The sequence below is a fragment of the Perca fluviatilis genome, chromosome 24, assembly GCF_010015445.1.
Source record: "Perca fluviatilis chromosome 24, GENO_Pfluv_1.0, whole genome shotgun sequence".
In the NCBI taxonomy this organism is placed as follows: Eukaryota; Metazoa; Chordata; class Actinopteri; order Perciformes; family Percidae; genus Perca; species Perca fluviatilis.
Genome location: NC_053135.1, coordinates 402,999 through 409,711, shown reverse-complemented (window position 1 = coordinate 409,711; position 6,713 = coordinate 402,999).

The window sequence follows — 6,713 nt, the reverse complement described above, 5'->3', positions numbered from 1 at the left end:
CTGAAGCAAGCAGAGGCCTGTACTACAAATCAAGATCAACATGCCCTGGATTTATGTCAGTTACCCAGCTTCACCTAACCTAACAACCATGGTGCCACATAAGCTGTATCACGACGCTGGTTAACAACTAGTTCAGTCAACTCAGGGTTTCCCAATTCAGCGACGTGCATGTTCACATAAAAGAGGCGGAGTTTGCACAGCATGACCAATCACAAACATCTACCACACATATTTTCTCTCCTCTTTTCATTCCATTTACCTCTCCTTATATTTTATATAAGAAGAGCAAATTATAATTCGACATAAATATGAAGAACACAGACACGGTTTTGCAGGGAAAACGCAATACAGTCGCTGCTTCCTAAAACAGGAAGGAAAGCTGGCAAAAAAATAGCCGACGCTGATATGCGTGAATCACAACTCTTATCGATATCACTTCCTCATCAGTCAGGACCAAGATCTAAACATAATTACACTTGTGCTTTCCATAAACTGCCATTTGCTTTAGCCTATATTTCAGTTGCAACCCTGGCAGTGGGAACCATCGTGAGAGCAAATTAAATATATAAAAACATAATTCAAACTGATGTGCGCTTTGGCAACACACGGCTCAATAAGCCGATATGTAATTCCCTCCCATTACAATCTATATATTTCATAAATATACCAATCAGGGAATGTTAACGGGGTTGTCGGTCTCTAAATGTTTTAACCTTTATGTAATGCACTTTTTTTTTTTTCTCTCTCCCCTCTCTCTCTCTCTCTCTCTCTCTCTCTCTCTCTCTCTCTCTCTCTCTCTCTCTCTCCCCTCCCCTCTCCCTTCCCTCTCTCTCTCTCCCCTCCTCTCTCTCTCTCTCTCTCCCTCCTCTCTCCCTCTGTGTCCATTGAAAAGTGTTGGGCGTTACTTCCAAAATGTAATACATTATAGATTACTACTTACTGTCATTTGAGAGTAATTAGTTATATTACAATATTACTTTCTCTGAATTCTAATGCTTTACACTACTTTTGCATTACTTTTGAGTTACTTTCACCAAAATAACAGCGGAAGTTTGACTTGGCATCTAGCTTGTTAATTTCACCACAAGATCATTAAAGTCTCCTCTTTATCCACTTTAATACATCATAGATTATTCATAATATTTTGTATAATTAATATGAATATGCAAAGTAAATAAAGCTGTAAAACATACGATGGGGAAGTAGGAGGAAATGAAAATACTAATTAAAAGTACCTTACAGTTGTATTAAAGTACAGCATCGTTGTAAAATGTTTGTTTAAAGTACATGAATAAGAAATTCATGTTTATTTTTAAAACAGGCTAAGGGAAATGGTCAATTATAGTGTGATTAAAACTCACTATTTACATTAGCAGTACTTGATTTACAGCTGATATGTGTAAAGGTACACAACCTTATTTGTTTAACAGTAATTTAGTTTTACTGCGAAATGTCACAGGAAGTGCTTTCATTTTGAAGGAGGCTACAGGGAAGTTGTCTGTTGTGTACTCTTGCTAGCTTACTGAGATGAACATGAGACGCTAAAGCTTAAGTTGCTCACTTTCTTGTGTGTAAAACTGCAACAAATTGAGCAGTAAATGGTAAAAGACGAGCATTTTTTGTCGTCACACTCTCCAAGGCTGAAGAAATGCACTCATATTTACGTGTAGTAAGCCTCAACATTAATTCCCGACATGTTTCTATCTGTCAGCAGCTCGGACACACTGCTCACCCCTCACAGATGTATCTGTCTTTGTAGTCATCTCAACTAGCAACAGGAAATAATACTCATGGCTTTGTTTTTCCTCTCAAGAAATGTTTCGCGTTAAAATGCATAACTCTAGTTACTGAGATTTTAACGGGTATAATATTACCAAAATTTAACTAGTAATGCGTTATATTACTGAGTTACTGCAAATAGGAATACATTACGGTAATTGTGTTACTTTTGTAATGCGTTGCTCCAAACACTGCTACTGAAGGTGATCATTGTTGAATGGTTTTGGATTTGATGGCTAGCTGTTGGCGGTGGTGTAGGCGTGGGTCTTTGGGGGGCTGCTTAAGTGGTTTTTGGGGTTCTCTGGTCATCTGTAGCTGGTCTTGTAATGGTTGCTGTGATGATTTTGTCCGCTTGTGGGTCTTTTGTTGCTGCCTTGCAGGTTTTTGGGGAATGGAGCAGTTTTGGTGGTGGATGTGGGGTTTTTCTTCCATTGATTGTGTCCTTTTCGGTTTTTCTGGTGCAGATGTTGAAGTCCAGATCTTTACCATTTCTTCATTGGATAGGGGTCCAGTTGCCATTTTGGTGAGTGATGTGTATGCGTGATTGTTTGTGTGGGATTGGGAATGTGTGGGTAATATTTGAACTAAAAAGTGCTTAGTGTTACTGAGTTAGTGAATGTGACATAGTGCAGTGATTTTCATTGAGACATCTTTACATGAATCTAAAGCTACGTTTACACCGCAAGTTTTAATGCCTAATTCAGATTTTATTGATGAGATCATATTTTGTGTTTTTGGCTGTTCACATGACCTTTTAAAATGTGTCCTATATCAGATTCCAGCAGTGGCGGCTGCTGGTGATTCAAAGAGGGGAAGCTCATTTTTGGCCTACATCATACAAATTGTCCATTTATTTATGTTAATATTATATTATTTATTTATGTTAATATTATAATATTATAATATATATATATATATATATATATAAATAATAGTAATGCAATAATTTAATTATATAATAATAAATAATAATAATAATGTAATTATTATAATAATTTATAATATCCATGGGAAGGTTTCATCAAGAGGAATGTAGTATGTAGCCAGCAGTATTTTCTTTGTCACAGCACAGGCAGCTAACTCTGTCCTACCAGGAGAGCTGAACAGACCTGTTACTTTGCCCTGTCTTTTGCACTAAATCAATCTTAAGTGTTGATCTAACCCTGCTGTTTAATTCTAAGTTTCTCCTCGTAAGGAAGACTTTAAAATGGCTTTGCCAAAATCAGGTCGACAATATTAGCATTGTCTGCCATCGTGTGCAGTTTGCTAGCTGGCTAGTTCACCCCTACAACACTAGCCTAGCCTACTGTATGAATGAACAAACATCTAACAAAACGATATTAAACTCGAAGGAGGAAATGTAGGAATTAGGTTAAACTGAAACAAGGAATGTGGTGTATAATTGTATGAAATGTATGATGAAAATTGGCTAGCAATTTCGCCAAGCAAATACCAAGAAACAGGTTGCAGCAGTTCGTCTTTCAACTAGACTTGTAAAATCCGCGATGGGATTGAGCTGCTGAGCTCTGCTTGAAGTTGTACAGTTTCGGCGACTTTTTATAGCACAAAATCGCTGTCAATCAAAAGGAGATACAGTCCTTTGACAGACCCTCCAATCATCACGCAGAAGCCCAGCGTCCAGGCCAGCCCACTGCTCCCATTGGCCCCCAGAGACGCTGAGCGTCCGTGGGCGGGACATAATCGCAGCATTTATCCAATGACCGTCTAGTTTCGAAACGCTGAAAAAAACTGCTCCAAGCAGTCCCGTTGAAGTCAACGGACGCTAGGCTTCAACGGGGAAATGCACTGAGACGCTACGGGAATGTATGAGAAGGAAATCAAGTCAGCTGATTCTGAACCAACTCGTCTTCGAGATTAACGTATTCTAACGCATTTTAGTCAATAAAATGTTAACAAAATAGTACATATTTGACCATTTACATTTTAGACATTTTAGGGGAAGCTGAGCTTCCCTTGCAGTCTTAAAGAAATCGCCACTGGATTCCAGTGCGCTGTCGAACTGACCCAAATGCGCGATAGAACAATAACAATGACATCAGACACAGCACGCTGTTTCACTAAAGTTTATTTTTTATTTCAAAATGTTTGTGTAAAGGCAGCTGTAACATTAATGAGCAGGTGCTGAGGAGGAATGAAGTGAAAGAGAGACAAATTGGCTATTTTGGCCTTTGCAGGGTTATGGCTGCAAATTCACTCCAGAGGTCTGTGTGACCGGACTACGGGCCTCCACCAGAGTCTCCTCTGGCTTCGTCCTGCCCCGGCATAGTTCACCATCTTTCTGGTCCTATCGCACGTCTCAATAAGTCAAGTAAAATCCTCCTTGGTTGTTCACACTGCGGCCGCATTGAAAAAAATCTGATCTGGGTCTGATTCAGGACCACATATGGAAGTGGCCTGAATCGGATTTGAAAAAATCAGATCTGGGCTAGATTTGAGTGTTCACACTACTTCTGAAGAAGTCTGACCTGGTCACTTGACCCCCAAAACTCTGATTTGGGCCACTTTTGCCTGCAGTCTGAAGGTAGCCTAAAATCACAGAGGCTGAGCTGTCATCATACACACATTATTTCGAGAGGGGTGTGTGTGTGCGTGTGTTTAATTGTGTGTGTATGTGTGTGTCTGTGTGTGTATACTGTATGTGTGTGTGTGTGTATATGTGTTGTTTGTGTGTGTGTGTGTGTGTGTGTGTGTGTGTGTGTGTAATTGTGTGTATGTGTGTCTCTGTGTGTATATATGTGTTGTTTGTGTGTCTGTATCTGTCTGTGTGTTTTTATGTGTGTATTGATATGTATGTGTGTGTGTGTGTGTGTGTGTGTGTGTGTGTGTGTCTCTGTGTGTGTGTATCTTGCTACACATTACATTGTACTATGTATTCAGGTCATTTTATTATGTTTTATTCAAATTATATTGATAGTTTTAATGAGAAGAGAGGATCAGGGCAAAGCACATTTCATTGCATTCTCTCTGTACTTTGTATTTTTAAATGAACATGACAATACACTTGAACTTGAACTTATTATGGTCTGTTTAGGTATTAGGACTAATTAAATGAGTGCTCTATATTTAGGGGGACTCGCCCGGAGCCTGAGAATCTTCTGCTTGAGGCTGCTACATGTCATGGTGAGTGCTGATTGGCTGTTACTCGTCTAACATCTACCAACCAGATAGTGTTGTGGGCGGGACAGGAAGTGAGACTCAGTGGTGAATGCTAATTGGCTGTTACTGCCTAACATCTACCAACCAGATAGTGTTGTGGGCGGACATGAAGTGAGACTCAGTGGTGAATGCTAAATGACTGTTACTCGCCTAACATCTACCAACCAGATAGTGTTGTGATGGACATGAAGTGAGACTCAGTGGTGAGGAACGGGAGCAGAGGGAGAGACTCAGAGCTGTAGCTGAGACAAAGAAAACAACTTTTATTTCATTAACTTTATAAGGATATATATATATAATATATATATATATATATATATAATGGGAACTGCTGCTTGTTGTAGGTGTTGGGATCTTCTTTGGGTTTTGATTATTACATTTTAATGTTTTATTCAGCACTTTGGTCAGATTAATGTGTGTTTAAATGTGTCTCTAGAAATCAACTTTACTTACTGAAAGTTAACATAAGAAACATTTTACAGACCCAGAGATATGTGGCTCACAATAATTAATCAGAAATCACAATCAGAACAAGTTTTATAGTTCATTAATAATGTTTATTAAACAGACGATAGATTATAGATATAGACCAAGATATAATAACAAGTTTATAACACTGACAATACTGCAAGATACAACTATTATAAATGCATTAAAGACAATTCATATTCCTTCATATATAATATACAACATCACATAATCTTTAGATTTAAAATACAACATCTGGAACATACACACAACACTTACACAGTCAAGAAAAGATCATCTAACTCAATCTATATACAAAATATATAATACATCTATATTTATACACAACATACTAAACAGACAAATGTTCACTCCTAACATTTAAATCTTATTTTATATTATTATAATAATAATTATTGGGTATTTATATCTATTCCCATAATTTCTGTTGTTGTTTTGTCTTTTGTGTTCTAGTTTAAATGTTTTCTACATGAATGTGCCCATCCCTGTTTTAAAGCCAGTGTATACCAGGCTGTATTAAAGCCAGTGTAACCAGCTGTATAAAGCCAATGATGAAATGATCATATATGCATATTAAGTGTGTGTGTGTGAAAGCTGCGCCCCCTCCGTGGCCCTCAGGTTCACAGCGACTACAGCAGCACAGAGACAGCAGCAGGACACTGAGCACTGAGCATCGACTTTGAAGAAGGTGGAGTAAATCCCAAAGGGCTCCATGTACACTAACACAGTTCTCTCTGCTTGACACACACTGATAATCATCATCATAAACTACACACCAGTACTCCCGCATCTCCCACTGAGATATTAGAGATAACCAGGCTCCCATTATTACGGTACCAGCTCACTCTGCTCATCTCTGATCATACTCTACATTAAAAATTCTTCCCTCTGTTCTGTTAGACTTGATAAACCAAACATGCTCCTTACCCTTTCCAATCTCTGCATCTGAGAGAAGCACTTCTCCCCTCTGAGAAGAGCTCTACAGCAGGGGGCCAAATTTGGGGACACACAAACAGATAATAAGAGATATCTCATAGAGGCTTTACAGTAGTACAGACCTGAGTGATTTAACATTAGAGATGAAAACACCAGCGAGTAGTTTTGGTCTACTGAAGGAACAGTCGGGTTTAGTTGTCTCAGGTCAGTGGAGAACCGGGTTAGACCAACGTGGGGCTGTTCATCAGTGGAGTCAGTGATAGAGCACGGCAACACAGCGGCTCTCCCACTGGAAGCTTAAATACGGGCAATCCTGAACGAAGCACACCAGG